This window comes from Panthera uncia (genome assembly GCF_023721935.1).
Source record: "Panthera uncia isolate 11264 chromosome E2 unlocalized genomic scaffold, Puncia_PCG_1.0 HiC_scaffold_19, whole genome shotgun sequence".
Classification (NCBI taxonomy): Eukaryota; Metazoa; Chordata; class Mammalia; order Carnivora; family Felidae; genus Panthera; species Panthera uncia.
Genome location: NW_026057588.1, coordinates 291,144 through 313,143, shown reverse-complemented (window position 1 = coordinate 313,143; position 22,000 = coordinate 291,144). Strand labels below are relative to the sequence as shown.

At 38.0% G+C, this 22,000-nt stretch overlaps 1 pseudogene; it reads left to right on the top strand.

The window, feature by feature from the left end:
- Nucleotides 1-203: 203 nt before the first annotated feature.
- LOC125916062 (KRAB domain-containing protein 5-like) lies at nt 204-21,197 on the top strand (annotated as a pseudogene).
- Nucleotides 21,198-22,000: the final 803 nt, after the last annotated feature.

Sequence of the window (22,000 nt, the reverse complement as noted above, 5' to 3'; positions counted from 1 at the left end):
CAATGGCATGGAGTGTTTTGTCTTAAGTAAAAGATAAGATAGAAAAAAGAGGTTAGGTAAAGTGTGGGTTTAAGGTCAGTGGGTATAAGCAGGCAAGCAGTGAAGGTCAGGTCTGGGGTTCTAGCTAGTGACATTAACTCCCTCTTGCATCTTAGGTACCATTATGACCTCAGCATATGGCCACTAGGTAACTATGGTATTTATTGCAGGGGTTGCTGACATTCAGGGATGTGGCCATAGAATTCTCAGGAGGAACAGGGATGCCTGAACCATAGTCAGCGGGAATTGTACAGGGATGTGATGTTAAAGAACTATGGACACCTCCTCTTCTTGGGTGAGGATAACTCCTTCCAGACTTCCCAAACAACACTTGGAGTTTGTTCCTTCTTTTGAAGACTGTCTCTTGGAAGCTTCCTCTTTGCATGAGTGGGATTCAGATGCCTGCAGTCAGAGAAAAAAGTAGGGGTTTGTAGATGTAGAGAAAAAGCTTCATGTTTCCTTTTCAGCTTTAGCTTCCCCTTCCTTAGGGTAACATCATCATTTCTGTAGATTAATGGCAATTCTTTTCTTTTTTTATATGAAATTTATTGTCAAATTGGTTTCCATACAACACCCAGTGCTCATACCAAAAGGGATACCCTCAATACCCATCACCCACCCTCCCCTCCCTCCCACCCCCATCAACCCTCAGTTTGTTCTCAGTTTTTAACAGTCTCTTATGCTTTGGCTCTCTCCCACTCTAACCTCTTTTTTTTTCCTTCCCCTCCCCCATGGGTTTCTGTTAAGTTTCTCAGGATCCACATAAGAGTGAAACCATATGGTATCTGTCTTTCTCTGTATGGCTTATTTCACTTAGCATCACCCTCTCCAGTTCCATACACGTTGCTACAAAGGGCCATATTTCATTCTTCCTCATTGCCACATAGCACTCCATTGTGTATATAAACCACAATTTCTTTATCCATTCATCAATTGATGGACATTTAGGCTCTTTCCATAATTTGGCTATTGTTGAGAGTGCTGCTATAAACATTGGGGTACAAGTGCCCCTATGCATCAGTACTCCTGTATCCCTTGGGTAAATTCCTAGCAGTGCTATTGCTGGGTCATAGGGTAGGTCTATTTTTAATTTTCTGAGGAACCTCCACACTGCTTTCCAGAGCGGCTGCACCAATTTGCATTCCCACCAACAGTGCAAGAGGGTTCCTGTTTCTCCACATCCTCTCCAGCATCTATAGTCTCCTGATTTGTTCATTTTGGTCACTCTGACTGGCGTGAGGTGATATCTGAGTGTGGTTTTGGTTTGTATTTCCCTGATAAGAAGCGACGTTGAACATCTTTTCATGTGCCTGTTGGCCATCCGGATGTCTTCTTTAGAGAAGAGTCTATTCATGTTTTCTGCCCATTTCTTCACTGGGTTATTTGTTTTTCGGGTGTGGAGTTTGGTGAGCTCTTTATAGATTTTGGATACTAGCCCTTTGTCTGATATGTCATTTGCAAATATCTTTTCCCATTCCATTGGGTGCCTTTTAGTTTTGTTGGTTGTTTCCTTTGCTGTGCAGAAGCTTTTTATCTTCATAAGTTCCCAGTAATTCACTTTTGCTTTTAATTCCCTTGCCTTTGGGGATGTGTCGAGTAAGAGATTGCTACGGCTGAGGTCAGAGAGGTCTTTTCCTGCTTTCTCCTGTAGGGTTTTGATGGTTTCCTGTCTCACATTCAGGTTCTTTATCCATTGTGAGTTTATTTTTGTGAATGGTGTGAGAAAGTGGTCTAGTTTCAACCTTCTGCATGTTGCTGTCCAGTTCTCCCAGCACCATTTGTTAAAGAGACTGTCTTTTTTCCATGGGATGTTCTTTCCTGCTTTGTCAAAGATGAGTTGGCCATACGTTTGTGGGTCTAGTTCTGGGGCTTCCATTCTATTCCATTGGTCTATGTGTCTGTTTTTGTGCCAATACCATGCTGTCTTGATGATGACAGCTTTGTAGTAGAGGCTAAAGTCTGGGATTGTGATGCCTCCTGCTTCGGTCTTCTTCAAAATTACTTTGGCTATTCGGGGCCTTTTGTGGTTCCATATGAATTTTAGGATTGCTTGTTCTAGTTTCGAGAAGAATGCTGGTGCAATTTTGATTGGGATTGCATTGAATGTGTAGATAGCTTTGGGTAGTATTGACATTTTGACAATATTTATTCTTCCAATCCATGAGCAGGGAATGTCTTTCCATTTCTTTAAATCTTCAATTACCTTCATAAGCTTTCTATAGTTTTCAGCATACAGATCTTTCACATCTTTGGTTAGATTTATTCCTAGGTATTTTATGCTTCTTGGTGCAATTGTGAATGGGATCAGTTTCTTTATTTGTCTTTCTGTTGCTTCATTGTTAGTGTATAAGAATGCAACTGATTTCTGTACATTGATTTTGTATCCTGCAATTTTGCTGAATTCATGTATCAGTTCTAGCAGACTTTTGGTGGAATCTATCGGATTTTTCATGTATAATATCATGTCATCTGCAAAAAGCGAAAGCTTGACTTCATCTTTGCCAATTTTGATGCCTTTGATTTCCTTTTGTTGTCTGATTGCTGATGCTAGAACTTCCAACACTATGTTAAACAACAGCAGTGAGAGTGGACATCCCTGTCGTGTTCCTGATCTCAGGGAAAAAGCTCTCAGTTTTTCCCCATTGAGGATGATGTTAGCTGTGGGCTTTTCATAAATGGCTTTTATGATCTTTAAGTATGTTCCTTCTATCCCGACTTTCTCAAGGGTTTTTATTAAGAAAAGGTGCTGGATTTTGTCAAAGGCCTTTTCTGCATCGATTGACAGGATCATATGGTTCTTCTCTTTTTTTTTGTTAATGTGATGTATCACGTTGATTGATTTGCGAATGTTGAACCAGCCCTGCATCCCAGGAATGAATCCCACTTGATCATGGTGAATAATTCTTTTTATATGCTGTTGAATTCGATTTGCTAGTATCTTATTGAGAATTTTTGCATCCATATTCATCAGGGATATTGGCCTGTAGTTCTCTTTTTTTACTGGGTCTCTCTCTGGTTTAGGAATCAAAGTAATACTGGCTTCATAGAATGAGTCTGGAAGTTTTCCTTCCCTTTCTAATTTTGGAATAGCTTGAGAAGGATAGGTATTATCTCTGCTTTAAACATCTGGTAGAACTCCCCTGGGAAGCCATCTGGTCCTGGACTCTTATTTGTTGGGAGATTTTTGATAACCAATTCAATTTCTTCGCTGGTTATGGGTCTGTTCAAGCTTTCTGTTTCCTCCTGATTGAGTTCTGGAAGAGTATGGGTGTTTAGGAATTTGTCCATTTCTTCCAGGTTGTCCAATTGGTTGGCATATAATTTTTCATAGTATTCCCTGATAATTGTTTGTATCTCTGAGGGATTGGTTGTAATAATTCCATTTTCATTCATGATTTTATCTATTTGGGTCATCTCCCTTTTCTTTTTGAGAAGCCTGGCTAGAGGTTTGTCAATTTTGTTTATTTTTTCAAAAAACCAACTCTTGGTTTCGTTGATCTGCTCTACAGTTTTTTTAGATTCTATATTGTTTATATCTGCTCTGATCTTTATTATTTCTCTTCTTCTGCTGGGTTTAGGCTGCCTTTGCTGTTCTGCTTCTATTTCCTTTAGGTGTGCTGTTAGATTTTGTATTTGGGATTTTTCTTGTTGCTTGAGATAGGCCTGGATTGCAATGTATTTTCCTCTCAGGACTGCCTCGCTGCGTCCCAAAGCGTTTGGATTGTTGTATTTCCATTTTCGTTTGTTTCCATATATTTTTTAATTTCTTCTCTAATTTTCTGGTTGACCCACTCATTCGTTAGTAGGGTGTTCTTTAACCTCCATGCTTTTGGAGGTTTTCCAGACTTTTTCCTGTGGTTGATTTCAAGCTTCATACAATTGTGGTCTGAAAGTATGCATGGTATAATTTCAATTCTTGTAAACTTATGAAGGGCTGTTTTGTGACCCAGTATATGATCTATCTTGGAGAATGTTCCATGTGCACTCGAGAAGAAAGTATATTCTGTTGCTTTGGGATGCAGAGTTCTAAATGTATCTGTCAAGTCCATCTGATCCAATGTATCATTCAGGGCCCTTGTTTCTTTATTGACCGTGTGTCTAGATGATCTATCCATTTCTGTAAGTGGGGTGTTAAAGTCCCCTGCAATGACCACATTCTTATCAATAAGGTTGCTTATGTTTATGAGTAATTGTTTTATATATTTGGGGGCTCCGGTATTCAGCACATAGACATTTATAATTGTTAGCTCTTCCTGATAGATAGACCCTGTAATTATTAGATAATGCCCTTCTTCATCTCTTGTTACAGCCTTTAATTTAAAGTCTGGTTTGTCTGATATAAGTATGGCTACTCCAGCTTTCTTGTGGCTTCCAGTAGCATGATAAATAGTTCTCCATCCCCTCACTCTCAATCTGAAGGTGTCCTCCGATCTAAAATGAGTCTCTTGTAGACAGCAAATAGATGGGTCTTGTTTTTTTATCCATTCTGATAGCCTATGTCTTTTGGTTGGCGCATTTAATCCATTTATATTCAGTGTTATTATAGAAAGATACGGGTTTAGAGTCATTGTGATGTCTGTATGTTTTATGCTTGTAGTGATGTCTCTGGTACTTTGTCTCACAGGATCCCCCTTAGGATCTCTCTTGTAGGGCTGGTTTAGTGGTGACAAATTCCTTCAGTTTTTGTTTGTTTGGGAAGACCTTTATCTCTCCTTCTATTCTAAATGACAGACTTGCTGGATAAAGGATTCTCGGCTGCATATTTTTTTCTGTTTAGCACACTGAAGATATCGTGCCAATCCTTTCTGGCCTTCCAAGTTTCAAAAGGGAGATCAGTCACGAGTCTTATAGGTCTCCCTTTATATGTGAGGGCACGTTTATCCCTTGCTGCTTTCAGAATTTTCTCTTTATCCTTGTATTTTGCCAGTTTCACTATGATATGTCATGCAGAAGATCGATTCAAGTTACGTCTGAAGGGAGTTCTCTGTGCCTCTTGGATTTCAATGCCTTTTTCCTTCCCCAGTTCAGGGAAGTTCTCAGCTATTATTTCTTCAAGTACCCCTTCAGCACCTTTCCCTCTCTCTTCCTCCTCTGGGATACCAATTATGCGTATATTATTTCTTTTTAGTGTATCACTTAGTTCTCTAATTTTCCCCTCATACTCCTGGATTTTTTTATCTCTCTTTCTCTCAGCTTCCTCTTTTTCCATAACTTTATCTTCTAGTTCACCTATTCTCTCCTCTGCCTCTTCAATCTGAGCCGTCGTCGTTTCTATTTTGTTTTGCATTTCGTTTAAAGCGCTTTTCAGCTCCTCATGACTGTTCCTTAGTCCCTTGATCTCTGTAGCAAGAGATTCTCTGCTGTCCTCTATACTGTTTTCAAGCCCAGCGATTAATTTAATGACTATTATTCTAAATTCACTTTCTGTTATATTATTTAAATCCTTTTTGATCAGTTCATTAGCTGTTGTTATTTCCTGGAGATTCTTCTGAGGGGAATTCTTCCGTTTGGTCATTTTGGATAGTCCCTGGAGTGGTGAGGACCTGCAGGGCACTTCCCCTGTGCTGTGGTGTATAACTGGAGTTGGTGGGCGGGGCCGCAGTCCGACCTGATGTCTGCCCCCAGCCCACTGCTGGGGTCACAGTCAGACTGGTGTGTGCCTTCTCTTCCCCTCTCCTAGGGGCGGGATTCACTGTGGGGTGGCGTGGCCCTCTGGGCTACTTGCACACTGCCAGGCTTGTGGTGCTGGGGATCTGGCATATTAACTGGGGTGGGTAGGCAAGGTGCACGGGGGCAGGAGGGGCAGGCTTAGCTCACTTCTCCTTAGGTGATCCACTTCAGGAGGGGCCCTGTGGCAGGGGGAGGGAGACAGATCCGCTGCCGGAGGTTTGGCTCCACTGCTGGAGGTTTGGCTCCGTAGAAGCACAGAGTTGGGTGTTTGTGCGGAGCAAGCAAGTTCCCTGGCAGGAACTGGTTCCCTTTGGGATTTTGGCTGGGGGATGGGCAGGGGAGATGGCGCTGGCGAGTGCCTTTGTTCCCCGCCAAGCTGAGCTCTGTCGTCCGGGGGCTCAGCAACTCTCCCTCCCTTTGTCCTCCAGCCTTCCCGCTTTCTGAGCAGAGTTGTTAACTTATGACCTCCCAGACGCTAAGTTGCACTTGCTGTTGGAACACAGTCCGTCCGGCCCCTCCGCTTTTGCCAGCCAGACTCAGAGGCTCTGTTTGGATTAATGGCAATTCTAAAAAAAAAATGTTTTAAGTTTATTTTGAGAAAGAGCAGAGGAAGAGCAGAGAGAGAGGTAGAGGGAATCCTAGGCAGGCTCCATGCTGTAAGTATAGAGCCCCATGCTGGGCTCAAACTCAGGAACCATGAGATCATGACTTGAACAGAAACCATGTGTCAGATGCATAACCCACCAAACCACCCAGGCGCTGCACTTAGTGGCAATCTAAACACTGAGTGGAATCAAGTGGTATTTCTCACATTTTAAATACCAGTTTCTACTCCTTGATGTAGTGGTAGTACTAGGAAGTGGAGGTCAAGATCTGAACATCAGAAATCCCTCCTGCATGTTCTAAAGGGGTTGTTGGGCAACAGCATTTGGGAAATCACTGTCTAGAATTATACAATGTTCTTTATTTTCTCCTGAACACAATAATGGATTGAAAGTTAGAATCTCCATTAATACTCATATTCCTTTATTAAAAACAAAAATATTTATTTCTTTTGAGAGAGAGCACAAGCAGGAAAGGAGCAGAGAGAAAGAGAATCCCAAACATGCTCCTCACTGTCAGCAAAGAGCCCAACTTGGTCTTGATGAGATCCTGAGATCCTGAGACCAGGAGACCATGACCCAAGCTTAGATCAAGGGTCAGATGCTAAATCGACTGAGCCATTCATTTGTCTCAAATGTTCCTTTTTTTCTAATAAACAGGTCATATTGTGTCAAAACTAGACCTGGTCATCATTTTGGAACAAAAGAAGGAGTCTTGGAATGTGAAGCAAAAAGAGAGAGTAGCCACTCATCTGGGTAGGTGGTAATGAATGAAGCAGATGACAGAGGTGAGATCCAAATGTAAAGTAGGAAGATGGAAGTTAAAATGTCACTTGAGTAGTTCTCCTTGAATGGAAATTAGTAACATAATACTGACATAACACATAATATAATACAAATTTGTAACATAATACATTTTTAATGTATTTTCAGTGTTTATTCATACAATTTTTAAAAAAATTTTTTTTAACGTTTATTTATTTTTGAGACAGAGAGAGACAGAGCATGAACAGGGGAGGGGCAGAGAAAGAGGGAGACACAGAATCCAAAACAGGCTCCAGGCTCTGAGCCGTCAGCACAGAGCCCGACGCGGGGCTTGAACTCACGGACAGTGAGATCATGACCTGAGCCAAAGTCAGAGTCGGACGCTTAACCGACCGAGCCACCCAGGGCCCCCTATTCATAAAATTTTTAATTAGAGCATTTTATAGTTGATTTTACTGAATATTCTTTACTTTTATTGTCAATGGAAGCATGCCAAGAAATCAAAATGCTTGCTTTTCATGGTTACGCAGTTTAAAATTACAGTAATATAGAAGGTTTCCTTTTAAAAATTCATCTTATGTAGTATTTTGGGGTTAATTGTTATTCTGATTTTATAATCCCATAACAATGTGGTTCCTTTTGGTGGGAACTTTGACAACATTAGTTGTAATTAAATTTCTGCCTGTGAATTTTGTTACAGGCTGACAATTTTCATCTCACTACATTTTAAGACAGGATGAGTTTAACTCAAATGTAAATCAACTTTATGCCCTTCACCCATAAAATTATGCATTTGCCTGAATAAATACCACCCATGCATAATTTGAGACACATGTTTTTCATTTCTTTCCTGGTTAGTGTTCAGTTTACATCATATCATGTCTAGATGAGTTGCATCTAGTTATTGGTGAATTTATGTTTTCTCTGCATGAGAGAAACCCTTTTTGTGAATTGAGAGTAATATTTAAACATTTTATATCACTGTATCAAGTTTAGATATTATATTTTATCCTTAATTCTGGTATTATACCCATGGCATGCTTTGATACCATTCTCATTAGCTTTTGTGTCCTCTGTATATATTTTCATTGTGGTTACCCAAGAGACTACTTAAAACATCTTAAACTAACAAACCATTGTGAACTGATAGCGTCCATTACATGCAAAATTCTTCTACTTATCATCTCCACCTGTGTACCCACTTGACAAATATGACTAATTCTATTCTTTATGTTGTATACTTTATTACCTAGATTAATGATCTTTATGCTTTTATTAAAAAAAATGCTAGCAGAAATGAAAGTGACATGTGCTACCCAATTACAACACTAAAGATATCTGTAATTGTGTAACTCTTTACATTTAGCAGAGAGCATATGTTGTCATATGGTTTCATTTACCATTTAGAATCCTTTGATTTCAACTAAAAGGACTTCCTTGAACATTTCTATAGGAGAGGTCTACTGGTAAACCTGGGCATGGTTTCACTTGGAAAAGACTTCATTTCTACATCCATGAAAATTACTTTTGCCAGGTAGAGTATTCTTGGTGGATATTTTTGATCTTTCAGTACTTGAATACATTGTCCCATGTACTTCCTCCTATCAGGTCTACTGAGAATCCCACTCATAATCTTAAAAGAGCTCTCTTGTAGAAGATGAGCTGCTTTTGTCATGGTGTTTAACAATTCATCATTTATCATCATGACTTTTGATAGGTTAATTAAAGTGTGTCACTGTGTTCATATCTTGACACATATCCTTTGAATTTACTGAGCTTGTTGGTCTCTTCTTTCCACGTACATGGGAACCACAAGCCTTTAGTTCTTCATATGATTTCTTTCTCCTCTCCTCTCCGTATGGGGAATGAGACTTGTTGGTGACCCATGAGTCCCTAGACTCTGTTCTTTTCCACATTTTTCTTTGGTTCTCTTAGTAGTTAATTTAAAACAAGGGGTCTTAAGGTTGTCTGGTTCTTTCTTCTGCTTGATCAAGTCTGTTGCTGTCCCGTTAGTGTATTTTTAAATTCAGTAATTGTATTCCTCAGCTCCTAATTTTGGGTTGTTGTTTTGTCTCTTTGGATTTTCATTTTGGTCATGCATAGTTTTCTGATATTATTTCATTACCTACCTCTTTCTTCTTCTTCCTACATGAGCATCTTTAGGATACATTTTTTTTTGTTTGTTTAAGATTTTATTTTTAACTCATCTCTACATGCAATGTGGGGATATAACTCAGAACCCTGAGATCAAGAATCACACCCTGCACTGACTTAACCAGCCAGGTGCCTCATTTATGATTATTTTTTTGACATCTTTGTCAGACAATTAATAGTTCCTTATTAATTTAGGGTCAGTTTTGAAGATGCACTTTATTACTCTGATTGCAATGCATTTTACATTTTCTTTGTATACTTTGTGATCTCTCGATTTGGGAATTAAAAAAAATCCTCTGGGCATGGGCTTATGAAGTTGCTTTGTAGAGGAAAACACAAATAATAGTAATTCTGGCATCTGTCACACATTTTGGCCATTTGTAATGTCTGAGTTTTTTAAATTTCCAAGTTTGAGAAAATGTAGTTACTTGAGAATGTATGACACCTTCCTTTTTCTGATTGTGTTCACCTCTGTACCTTCTGTTGTTTGAACAGATAGTCACATTTTATCTGAGCAGCTACCATGGTGCATCCAGTGGGTCCTCTCATTCCTTCAGCTTTGTATGTCCTGCATGATAAACAAGTTCTTCACGCAGCTTCAAACAAGCCAGATCATTATTCAGGTCACTTATGGTTTCTCTCCTTAGAGGAGGTAAGAGTTTTCTCACGGTCTTTCCACGGAGTGCCAGAGAAGGTGAACAGCAGTTGTGGGCAAGTTTCACCAATGTTCATTGTCTCTTTGATGTGGCTCTTCCCCATTTTTACTTTTCTGGGTATGCTGTGTTCTCCTAACCAGCTTCTGGAGCATTCCAAAGGTAATTTGGTCCACTTTGATTTCATGGAAGAGCAAAGTGCTGGTATTTCCTATTTCTCCATTCTGCTGATGTCCTGTGATGGGAACTAATTTTTTACATTAGCATTTTAATGTATGTTTGTGTGAGTTTAGTGAGTGGGAAAACTTCTTTTATATTTTGTAGTTGTGTCTCTCCATAACACCCTATGCTTGTTGGCAATGATTGGCAAAACAAGATTCATTCCTTACACCTAATTTGGGTAGATCTGGAGGCTGTGGCTCTGAGTATTTACACTTAGACAGTGGTAAGGGTAGAAAGGATGTTATGATGGTTATAACAAAAGTGGCCAAATCACCACAATGAAATCCTTACTGTCAGGAGAGATCAATAATATAAAAACTTGGTGGGGGGGGGCAACATTAAGTCAGTTATATTTTCACAACACTGTCTTTGAATGAAAGGATCCAAATCCATTTTTGAAACATCTATATTCTCTGAAAGGACATTCGGAAGTTCTGGAAAGTCACCTAGTCCATGCTAAAAGTAATCATTCAAACCACTTCATATAGAACATTGGTTTAATCATTCACTGAAACATTTCTGAAGGTTATATATTTAACAATGAAGATAATTCTGAATGGGATGGATTTAACAAGCCTTTTTTGAAGGGTTCTTGATTCCTTCCACCAACACATCATCACTTTTTGTTCCAAAGTCTTTTAATTTTGACAAACATGGTTAGATATTTATTTTAAACATGAGTATTATGTGATACTATTGAACAATTTGAAACAAGTTTTCATGTGTTGTTAGGAAAATCTTCAGTGAGTAGTCGATCTTCCATAATTACCAAAGATTTTATAATGGAAACAGAGTTTACCAATTCAACGAATCTGGGAAAAAATGTTAATCCCAACACCAGAGAATCAGTCTTAAAGTAATAAGGATGGGAAAGTCTTTTATGAAAGTTCAAATATTAGTATACATCATTGTATCCTTGTTGGAAAGAAAACCTAGAAATGTAGTAACTGTGGCAAAACTTTTAACTTGTCTTCAAAATTTGCTCAACAGCAGAGATTTTATAATGGGAAGAATGCTCTTACAAATAAAATGTGGCAAAGATGCTAACTACCACACAAAACTTAACAAACATAAGTTTATAAATAGCTGGGAGAAGGCTACAAATGTAAAATAAAATGTGACAAAGCCTTTAAGCAGAATTATAAAGTTTGTGAACATCAGAGAGTACTGGAGAAAACCTTAAAATGTAAGGACTGTGTGCACCTGGGTGGCTCACTTGGTTGAACTTCTCACATAAGCTCAGGTGACAGTCTCACAATTTGTGAGCTCAAGTCCCACATCAGGCTTTGTGTTGTCAGTGCAGAGCCTACTTCAGATCTTCTGTCTCCCTCCTACCCACCTCTGTCCATCTCCTGCTCTTGCTCTCACTCTCAAAAATAAACATTTACAAAATAAAATATAAAGAAATGTAATGAATGTGGCATACCATTTAACTCATAATCAAAACTATTCAACAGAAGATAGCAAATCCTGGGGTGGTACCTTACAAAAGTGAAGAATATTGGCAAAGTCTTTATGGAAAGCATACTGGATAGAAACCCTAGAAATGTAAAAAAAAAAAAAAAATGATGGCAGACCTTTGTTTTTAAAATACACTTGAGTACAAAATACAGTCTTGCCTTTTCTTGTAGAGAGAGGGAGAGGGGCAGAGGGAGAAAAAGAGAAAATCCTAAGCAGGCTCCATGCTCAATGCAGAGGTCCATGTGGGGTTCAATCCCATGGCCATAGGATCATGACCAAGCCAAAATCAAGAGTCAGACACTCGACTAACTGAGCACCTCAGGCACCCCCTAAAATAGTCTTTATAAAGGATAAAAACAGAAAGATGTAAATCATCAAACTATGTAGTAGAAAGCTATATCTATATAAAATCTGAATTCACAGCAGAAAGCATAAGTAAATACTAGTTTTCAGACATGATTCAAAATCAGAGTATTTATTACATAGAAGAATGAAAACTTAAAACACTCAGATCAATTATACGTTAGCTTTGGACAATGCAATTGTTAGGGGCACTAACCTCTTCACAATTAAAAATCTGTGTGTAATGTCTGAGTCTGCAAAACTTAAAACCATACCTACTTTTATATGGAAATAGTATATTGTTGACTAGAAGACTTACCTAGAATATTAAGTCAATTATCACATTCTTTGTATGCTATCTGTATTATATATGATATTTTTATAATAAAATAAGCTTGAGAATAGAAAATACTAAGAAAATCAAACCAAAGAGGAAACATGTTTTCGGTACTGTATTTTATATATATATATATGTGTGTGTGTGTGTGTGTGAATAAGTGGACCCACAGTGTTCAAACCCATGTTATTCAATGGTCAGCTGTATTTTTTTAATGTTTGTTTATTTTGAGAGGAAGGGATGGGCAGAGAATCCTAAGCCTTCTCTGCACTGTCAGCACAGAGCCTGAAGCATAGCTCAATTTCACAACCTGAGATCATGACCTGAGCTGAAACCAAGAGTCAGACCCTTAACTGACTGAGCCACCCAGGGGCCCTAGCAACTGTGATTGTTAATATGCATGAAAGTATTAAGGAGGGGATGGATGTCTGGAGAGGGATAGTTATTATCAGTGTGTCTCTCATTTTTTTTTTTTTTTTTTACTATAAGAGTATTTGCAATAGGCATATTAATAATTTTACTCTTAAATCATCTCATGCTATGGCTTTATTTGTGTGCATGCAAAGTGATTTGATTGTTGCTGTCTCACACATAGGCTCTTATACGATGTGGCATTCATACCTACTTTTTGATGGAAGATTCAAGAGGCTGTCATGTACAATGTATGAAGAAAGTCTACCTGAAGATGCTGTTTGTTGTTGATGTACAAAAGTGATGTAAGTCAGCATGAAGTAAGTGTTCAGGGCATCATTCTTTGCATTAAAGTAAGACAGAGATATGGTCTAATTTTAAATAGTTTTGCCACTTGCTGTTTGAGAAGACACTAGCAATTCATTAAAATCTGGATGTATTTTCATAATAGCCATTCATAGAAGAACGTTTGTTACAGGGTTGACATAAAGAAATTTTCATAGATACTTGAGGAAAGTATAGCTAACTTTCCCATAAGAGCACAAGATATTGTAAATCCACATTTACTCAATAATTAGCCTCAGTGTGAAAAACATGGGAAGTACAAGTCACAGATCATTATATCAGGAATAAGAATGGTTCTTGAATGCTTGTGATGGGTATTTTGACCAAGGATCCTACAGTGATCTTGCAGTGGTTTGTTTAGTGAGTTTTTGAACTTATTATTTTAATAAATAACAGTGAATGGATTTTACTGTGTGATCAGTGATCTGTAATAGATGAACTATTGTCCTACACCAACCTTAGTTGGCCCCACCTTCATCAAGGCTGCAGGTAAACAGATAGTAACACAAAACACACTTGACTCTTGAATCTCACGGCCTTGAACTGTGTGTCCACTTACAGTCAGATGTATTTACAGTATAGTATTATATTTTATCTTCCTTCTGATGTTCTTAGCATCTTCTTTTGTTGAGCTTATTTTATTGCAGGAATACCATATTTAACACCTATAAAATAAAATATATATTGACTCTTTGATAAGGTTTCTTGTCAACAATAGACTATTAAAATGAATTGTTAGGGAGTCAAAGTTATACATGGATTTCAACAGCATGGGAGGTGGGTACACAGGTGGGTACACCTGGGTATACAGGTGGGTACACAGGGTCACTTGTGCTTGTTAAATCAGTGGAATGAAGCATTAAATGAGCTTTGCCTGTTCCTCTTCTACTTACTAGATCAATAATGTTTTTATAGAAAGATACTGTGCTATAGGCACTATGAGAAAGAGGAACATCATCTTTGAGAGAAAAAAAAATGGGACATGATATCAATCAGCATGAGGACTAGGGCTTCTATTAAAACTCCCAGTCCATCTGTTTTGCAGTGGAGAAATCCCACAATGTTTCAGGAACGCTGGAGAATATCATTAAATTAGGAAAGGACACCAAAAGGAGATCATAGTTTTCCAAGCATTGTACATCAGGTAATCTCTCATGTCAGGATCTCTGGCCCAAGCTTTTGTGATTGAGCTGATAAGAATTCAAAGAGGAGCTTCTGAAAGTCTCTGGTCACTCATGAAAGACAAAGCTCAAATACATTATTATAGTTAAAAGATATGGGTGTTATATTGGTCTCGGTAATTGAATAAAACAGATGCTATCCATTTATTTTATCTTATTATCTTATTTTACATTTTATTTTGAGAAAGAGAGAAGACAAGTGGGAGAGGGCCAGAAAGAGGAAGAGAGAGAATCCCAAGCAGGTTCCATGCTGTCAGTGCAGAGCCTGATGCAGGGCTCAAACACATGAACCGTGAGATCCAGACCTGAGCAGAAATCAAGAGTTGGACACGTAAGTGACTGATTCACCCAGATGCCCCTACGTTTATATTTAGATTATGATTTACATACTTAATCTGGACATTTATTTCAATGCAGTTATTATACCCTTTGAAAATCATTAGGCACTTGACACCAACGTGATCCATTATAGTAGGTTCAAGAACTTCATTTTCTCTCTGCCACATCCCTCTACCATAAGGTTAATAGTTTTTTTCTCATTTAATATTAAGTACCTTAGGAGGATTTACCACAAGAGGATATTCATTCTAGAAACTCCCTTCCATGTTTTCACTTTGTTTTGAGTCTGCCTTGGAAAATGAGGGCTCTCTCCTGTTTTTGTTGAAGATAGTGGTGTTTGAAGTGGAGATTGTATTTCAGTCAGGGCTCAGTCCTACAAGTTTCCATTTTATTTCACACTCCTATCACAGACACAATCTTCATTATCACTGCTCTGTTGTTTCAGAGAAAGAAAACATGCACCATATATGTTCCACTGCCTTCAAATTGTAAAATATAATTCAGTACAAAAGATATGAGACAAAAACTTTAAGTGTTATAGGAGACTCACAAAAAATAGCTATTTTGGTTAAATAGGGTATGTGCTTGTCTCTGTGGTGTGTTTGCAAGACACTATAACTTTTACAAATAGATTTCTAAATTTTATGCCCCTGAAAACATTTCTCAGTTTCCATGCCAATGAAAAAATTTTTACTCTATTACCTCTATTCTTTTTTATTCAATATGTAATTTTCATATTTTATATTGTATATTCACTTCTTTTAGTTGATCAGTTGTGTGGTGTAAATGTGTTTGCATTACCATGTCAGTTTGAAGCCTGCTGTGAACCTTCTTTTAGGGTTGCCTTTGTATAGTAGTCTGTGTGTTCCTCTTAGATGAATTCAAAGTCAGACTTGCTGGGGTAAAACTTAAGCTCTACTATTTCTCAAGTTTTGCCAAGATTTTATTAAAAGATGAAGAACAATTCTGTTCTCATAGGTTAGTGTAGACTCATGGGTGAATTTATGAAAAACTGTTAGAATGGTCTGTAGTGTGTAGTAAATGTTCAGTAAGAATTGTTGTTTCTGTTCTTCATGTTAGAAGTTGTAATTTTTTAATGTTTATTCATTTGTGAGAGAGAGAGAGAGAGCATGAGCAGGGAAGGGGGGGAGAGAAAGAGACACAGAATCTGAAGCAGGCTCCAGACTCTGAGCTGTCAGCACAGAGCCTGATATGTGGCTCAAAACCACAAACCCTAGGATCATGACCTGAGCTGAAGTTGGACCCTTAACCAACTGAGCCACCAGGCAGTCCTCCATTTTATCACCCATTTTTTAAAAGTATTGATCCTTTTTAATGTTTATTTAGTTTGCAAGTGGCTGAGGGTAGACAGAGAGGGAGAAAGAGAATTCAAGCAGGCTTCATGCTCAGCCCAGAACCTGATTTGGGACTTAATCTCATGACCATGAGATCATGACCTGAGCTGAGATCAAGAGAGGGACACTTAACTGAGTCACACAGGCTCCCCAAAAGTATGGCTTCTGAACTGAAGATGTTGACATCCATTGAAGCTAATGAGAAATGTGAAAAACTCAGACCTCACCCAGAAATCCCAATCAAAATATGAATTTTAACAAGAGTTTTAGTTCATTGCCATACACATTAGCATTAGAGACATACATGTGTAGCTTTCAATGGAAAGAACACTTTCCATTGTTCTATGCCTGTCTTTACGTCTGTAATACATTATTTGATAACTGTGGCTTCCTAGTATGTTTTAAATCAGGAAGTGTGGTGCTACCAATGTACTCTTTTTTTTTTTTTCATGAATATTCTCATTATGTGATATCCCGTTAATCAATATGAATGTTAGGAAGGGTATTGATCTTTCTGCCTAAGATGTCATTGGGATTTTGATAGAGATTGCATTAAATATATAACATTGAGTAGTATTGACAGCTCAGTAGTGATTTTTTTGGGGGGTAGGTGGGGGGAGAGACACACAGTCTGAAGCAGGGTCCAGGCTCTGACGTGTCAACACAGAGTCTCAACAAAGAACCTGAACAGAACTTGAACCCGCAAACCATGAGATCATGACCTGAGGCAAAGTCAGACACTTAACCAAGTAAACCAGCAGGCACTCCAATAGCTCAGTAGTGTTAAGTGTTCCTATGCAGGAACATGGATATGGTTCCACTTATTTTTCTTTCAATCCTGCACAATATTTTATAGTTTTCATCACAGTAGCTGTGACCTCTATCAAGGTGATAAACCATATACACTTTATTCTTTGTAATGCTATTGTAAATCTATCTTTATTTTGGGATTGTTGTTTGTTGCATAGAAACAGTTAATTTTTAAGTCTTGGGTTTGTATTTCCAACTTTGTAAAATTTGTGTGAGTTTTAACAGGTTTTTTAAAGCAAGGATTCTTCAGAAAAGAGGATGATGGAGGTGATATGGGAGGACCCTAGGCTTATCACATCCCAAAACACAACTAGGTGACTGTCAAATCATCATTAATATCCCAAAAAGAAACCTGAAGATTGACAGAGGAACTACCCAACTAATGAGAGAGAAGTAGCACGTCAAAGACTGTAGGCAGTTCAGAGACATGGCTTAGAGAGAAACAGATTGTACTGCTATGGAGGGCAGGGAACTGAGGTTGCAGAGAAAGAGAAGCACAAGGAGGCTATTTCCCCCAAAGCCAGTGGCTTGGGAAACAAGAGGAGTTGAACTTTGTGAGTTCTTTGAACCAGCATGGCTTAATGCCTAGAGTTTTAAAGGTGAGCTGTAGATAGGAGGGCACTGCACTGCTCCTGGAGAGAAGGCAGGCATACAATCTGTGTGTGTGTGTGTGTGGGGGGGGCAGATAGGTTAGAAACAGTGATCTGAAGATCACTGGGGGACACACAGGGGTGAGATTATTCACTGTTCTATGAGCACTTCCCTCAATGGCAGCATTCACTGAGATGTCTGAGAACAAAGGATCTGAGTGGCACCATTTTTCCCTCACCCTTCATCATGAACACAGAGCTACCTGAGTGAAGTAGCTCAATGGGGAGACTGGTTCTCTAAGTTGCTTACACCAAGTCCTACCACCCTGTGCTGTGGTTGCAGTGTCCTTCTCAGTGAAGCTTGCCTCAGGCCCAGCAAGGTCAGCCCCTCTCCAGGAGACTTGCATAAGCCCCTGACCATACCATGTCTCCTGACCAGACAGTTCTGCAGGGCCTCAGTGCTGGTGGAGTTGGTGTCAGGTCTGATTTCACAAAGAGACCTCAGCACACTTAGTGAACACTAACCACATTCAGGCCAGGCACAAAACACTGTCCACAGCAGGCAAGGAGAGCATCTGCAGATCAGTGGTCTGCAGTGAGGAGAAAAATGCAATAAACAAGATTAGAAATTGACTTGATGCAATGAACAGGCTGGAGGAAGCAGAGGAATAAATTAGTGACCTAGAAGACAAAATAGAAAAATTTTGTACCATGAAAATAGACTTAGGAACTCAATGACTCCATCAAAATTAATGACATTCTTATTATAGGAGCTCCAGAGTAAGAAAAGGAACAGAAATTTAAGAAATAATAGAAAACATCCTTATTCTGGGGAAGTAAACAGACATCCACATACAGGAGGCACGGAGTAAGCAAAAAGCAGGCTGCCACGGAGACATATTTGAATTAAATTTGCAAAATATGGTGACATAGAAAAAAATCTTAAAAGCAAAAGAAAAGCAGTCTTTACTTGCAAGGGAAGACAAGAACCATATGGCTAGCTAGAGATTTCTCAATAGAAACTTGGGAAGCAAGAAAGGAATGGCATAATATTTTCAATGGGCTAAATGGGAAAAATATGCAGCTGCGAACTCTAACAAGGCTATCATTCAGAATGGAAGGAGAGATAAAGAGATTCCCAGATAAGCAAAATCTAAAGGAATTCATCCCCACTGAAACAGCTCTGCAATAACTGTTAAAGGGACTTTTTGAGTGCAATGAAAACACCAAAAGTGACAAAGACTAGAGAGGATCAGAAAAAAATCTCCAGAAATATTGACACAAGTAATAAAATGGCAATAAGCCCATATCTATCAATAATTACTTTGAATGAAAAAAGTACTATACATTTCCATCAAAACACATAGGGTGTCTGAATGGACTTAAAAAATCCAGACCCATGTATATGCTGCCGAGGAGAGACTCAATTTAGACCTGAAGACACTTACATATTGAAAAGGTGAGAGAAACATTTATCATGCAAATGGAGGTCAGAAGAAAGAGTAACAATAATTATGATGGACAAACTGGACATTTTTGTTCTTGTGTTTATACTGCTTTGCTATCAGGGTAATGTTGCCCTCATAGAATGATTTTGAACATCTTCCCTCTATTCCAGTACTTGTAAGATTTGGATGAAGATCATTATTTATCTTTGTGTGTGTGTGTTTGTATGTGTGTGTGTTAGGATTGACCAATGAAGGCATGTGGTCTTGGGCTTTTTTGTGCTGGGAGGGTTTTTATTCCAAATTCAACTTTCATTCTTGTGGTCTAAGAAGAGTTCCTGTTTCTTGGGTTTAAGATTCATATTTCAATCTTGGTAACGTAAGCATTTTATCTATTTTTTCCCTAAGTTATCTGATTAGTTTATAGTAATCTGTTATCACATGATATACTGTTGGGGGTATTGTGTCATTTTTTCTTCCATTTTTCATTTGGATTTTTAGTTTTCTTTCCTGTTTTCTTAGTTAACTCATTGCCTATTATGCTTATTTTAAAAACTGGTCATCACTTTCAATGTTATTTGTTTATTCTATTTTATTTGTCACTTATTTATTATTTTCCTTGTTATTTCCTTCCTCTACTAAATTTTACCTATAGTTTTTATTTTCTCTAGTTCGTTGTGATGTAATGTTACAAAAACAAAAGTGAGGGGCTCCTGGGTGGCTCAGTCAGTTTTGTGTCTGACTATTGATTTCAGCTCAGGTTATGATCTCATTGTTCATGAGTTCAAGCCCTAAGTCAGGCTCTGTGCTGCCAGTGTAGAGCCTTCCTGGGATTCTCGGTCTCACTCGCTCTCTTTCTCTCTGCCCCTCCTCTGCTCTTTCTCTCCACCTCTTACTGTCTCAAACATTGAAACAAAAGAAAAATGTTGAAATTAACAACTTGATTCAAGCATTGATAGAATAAAAATTTGAAAATGGAGTGTCTACTAGATAAAATTAGCAGAAATAGTAATACAAGTGATGACCAAAACAAAGCAAAAACATAAAAAATATAACAATAAGGATTCTGTAGGAGTTCTATAGATCAATCATCTGTAAACAGAAATCATTTTGTTTTTTCTCTTCTGTTTTTGATGCCTTTAATGTATTTTTTTTCTTGCCTAATTGTTCTGAATAGGCTATCCAGTGCTATGTTGAATGGAAGTAGTGAAGTCACTTCATTACCTTGTTTCTGATCATACAGGAGAAGCTTCTAGTGTTTTACTATTGGATATGTGAGATTTCAGCTTTCCAACATTCATGGCCTTTATTAAGTTGCTGTTGTTTCCTTCTATTCCTGCTTTATTGAATGTTTTTAATCACGAAATTGTGTCCAATATGCTCACTTCCTGTTGTGCATCGATTAATACGATCATGCCATTTTTGATCTTCATTCTGTTAAGGCACAGGCTTACACTCATAGTTTTCCATATATTGAAACACCCTTGAATTTCAAGAAGATTTCCTACTTGCTAATGATTTAAAATATTAATTTTTAAAATTTAATTTGCTTTGTTCTATTGTAGACTTTCCGTGAATATTTCCCACAGGTAGCAGTTTGTACTCTTCTTTACTTGTGATGTCTTCCTTTGCTTTGATAACCTACTAATGCTGGGATCACAGACAGTGTGTTCTTAATCTCCCTTCTTTTTCCTTCTTGGAAATGTTTGAAGAGATTTGAAGTACTTTCTCATAATTACTTGTTCAATCTACCTAGTAGTTAAAGATCAGTTGAGATTTTTAAAAATATTTCTTCATGAGAGAGTCTAGGTAGGTTCTATGTTTTTGACATTTATACCCATTTTTCACTATCTGTTTCTTGGTATGTAATTCTCTATTGTTACCTCTTCTAATTATTTTTATTTCTATGATATCAGTTATACTATGTCTGCCTTCACTTCTGATTGTAATTGGTCTCTCATTATTTAGTTAATGGTTTGCCAATTTTGTTCATTTGTTCTGAAAACGAACTCTATTGTTGACATTTTCCTGGTTTTGCTATATCCAATATTGTTCATTTTCGTTTTATGTTTAAATTTCCTTCCTTGTGGTATTTTGGGCTCCTGTTGTATTTTCCTGAGTATTTGAGGTATAAGAAAATGATTTGTGCTATACCACGACAATACCACAGCATTATCTATTAGGCTATGTGGTCACTAAGTTGTGTGCAAGATTATGTGTCTATGGAGGAATAATGTCCTGATGATTGCTTCTCAGCCACCTTGCTGACATTCTGATTTTAAGGTTGTATATTAGAAGTTGTCAGCACATCCTCTGAGAATAAGAAGTAGAATGATTTTACTTTTCTGTTATTTGGTATCTTTCAGCTGTATTTTCACATGGCACCCTGAACTTCCTGCCCTCAAGACTGTCTTATCATCAGTGAATGAATACTGGAGAGAAACCTTACAAATTCAAAGAATGTGGTAAAATTTTATGGCTTATCACTAAACGAACATAGGAGAATCCATACTGGGGGAAAAACTTACCAAACTAAAGAATGTGGCAAGGCTTTTAACAGTCACTCAAACCATATTCAACATAAAAGAATTCATACTAAAGAGAAACCTTATAAATGTAAAGAATGTGGCAAGGCCTTTGTCCACCACTCAAACTTTAATCGACATCACAGAATTCATATGGGAGAGAAACCTTATAAATGTGTACAGTGTGGTAAGTTTTGTTGTTGTTTTTTTAAGTTTATTTGTTTTTGCAGAGAGAGAGAGAGAGACAGAGCATGAGTGAGGGAGGGGCAGAGAGAGAGAGGGAGACACAGAATCTGAAACAGGCTCCAGGCTCTGAGCTGTCAGCACAGAGCCCGATATGGGGCTCGAACTGGTGGACAGTGAGATCACGACCTGAGCTGAAGTTGGATGCTCAACTGACTGAGATACCCAGGTGCCCTGAATGTGGTAAGGTTTTTAGCAATCACTCAAACCATATTTCACATCAAAGAATTCATATTGAAGAGAAACCTTACAAATGTAAAGAATATGGCAAGACCTTTAAGAGCCACTCACACCTTACTCAACATCACAGAATTCTTACTATGGAGAAACCCTACAAATGTAAATAATGTAGTAAATCCTTTAAAACCCAAACCTTAAAATAAATTTAAAAATTTTAAATAATTAGTAAATAAATAAATAACAAAACCCAAACCTTATAAAAGTAAAGAATGTGGCAAGGCTTTTACCATAATTTAAACCTTATTAGAAATCAAAGGATTGATACTCAAGA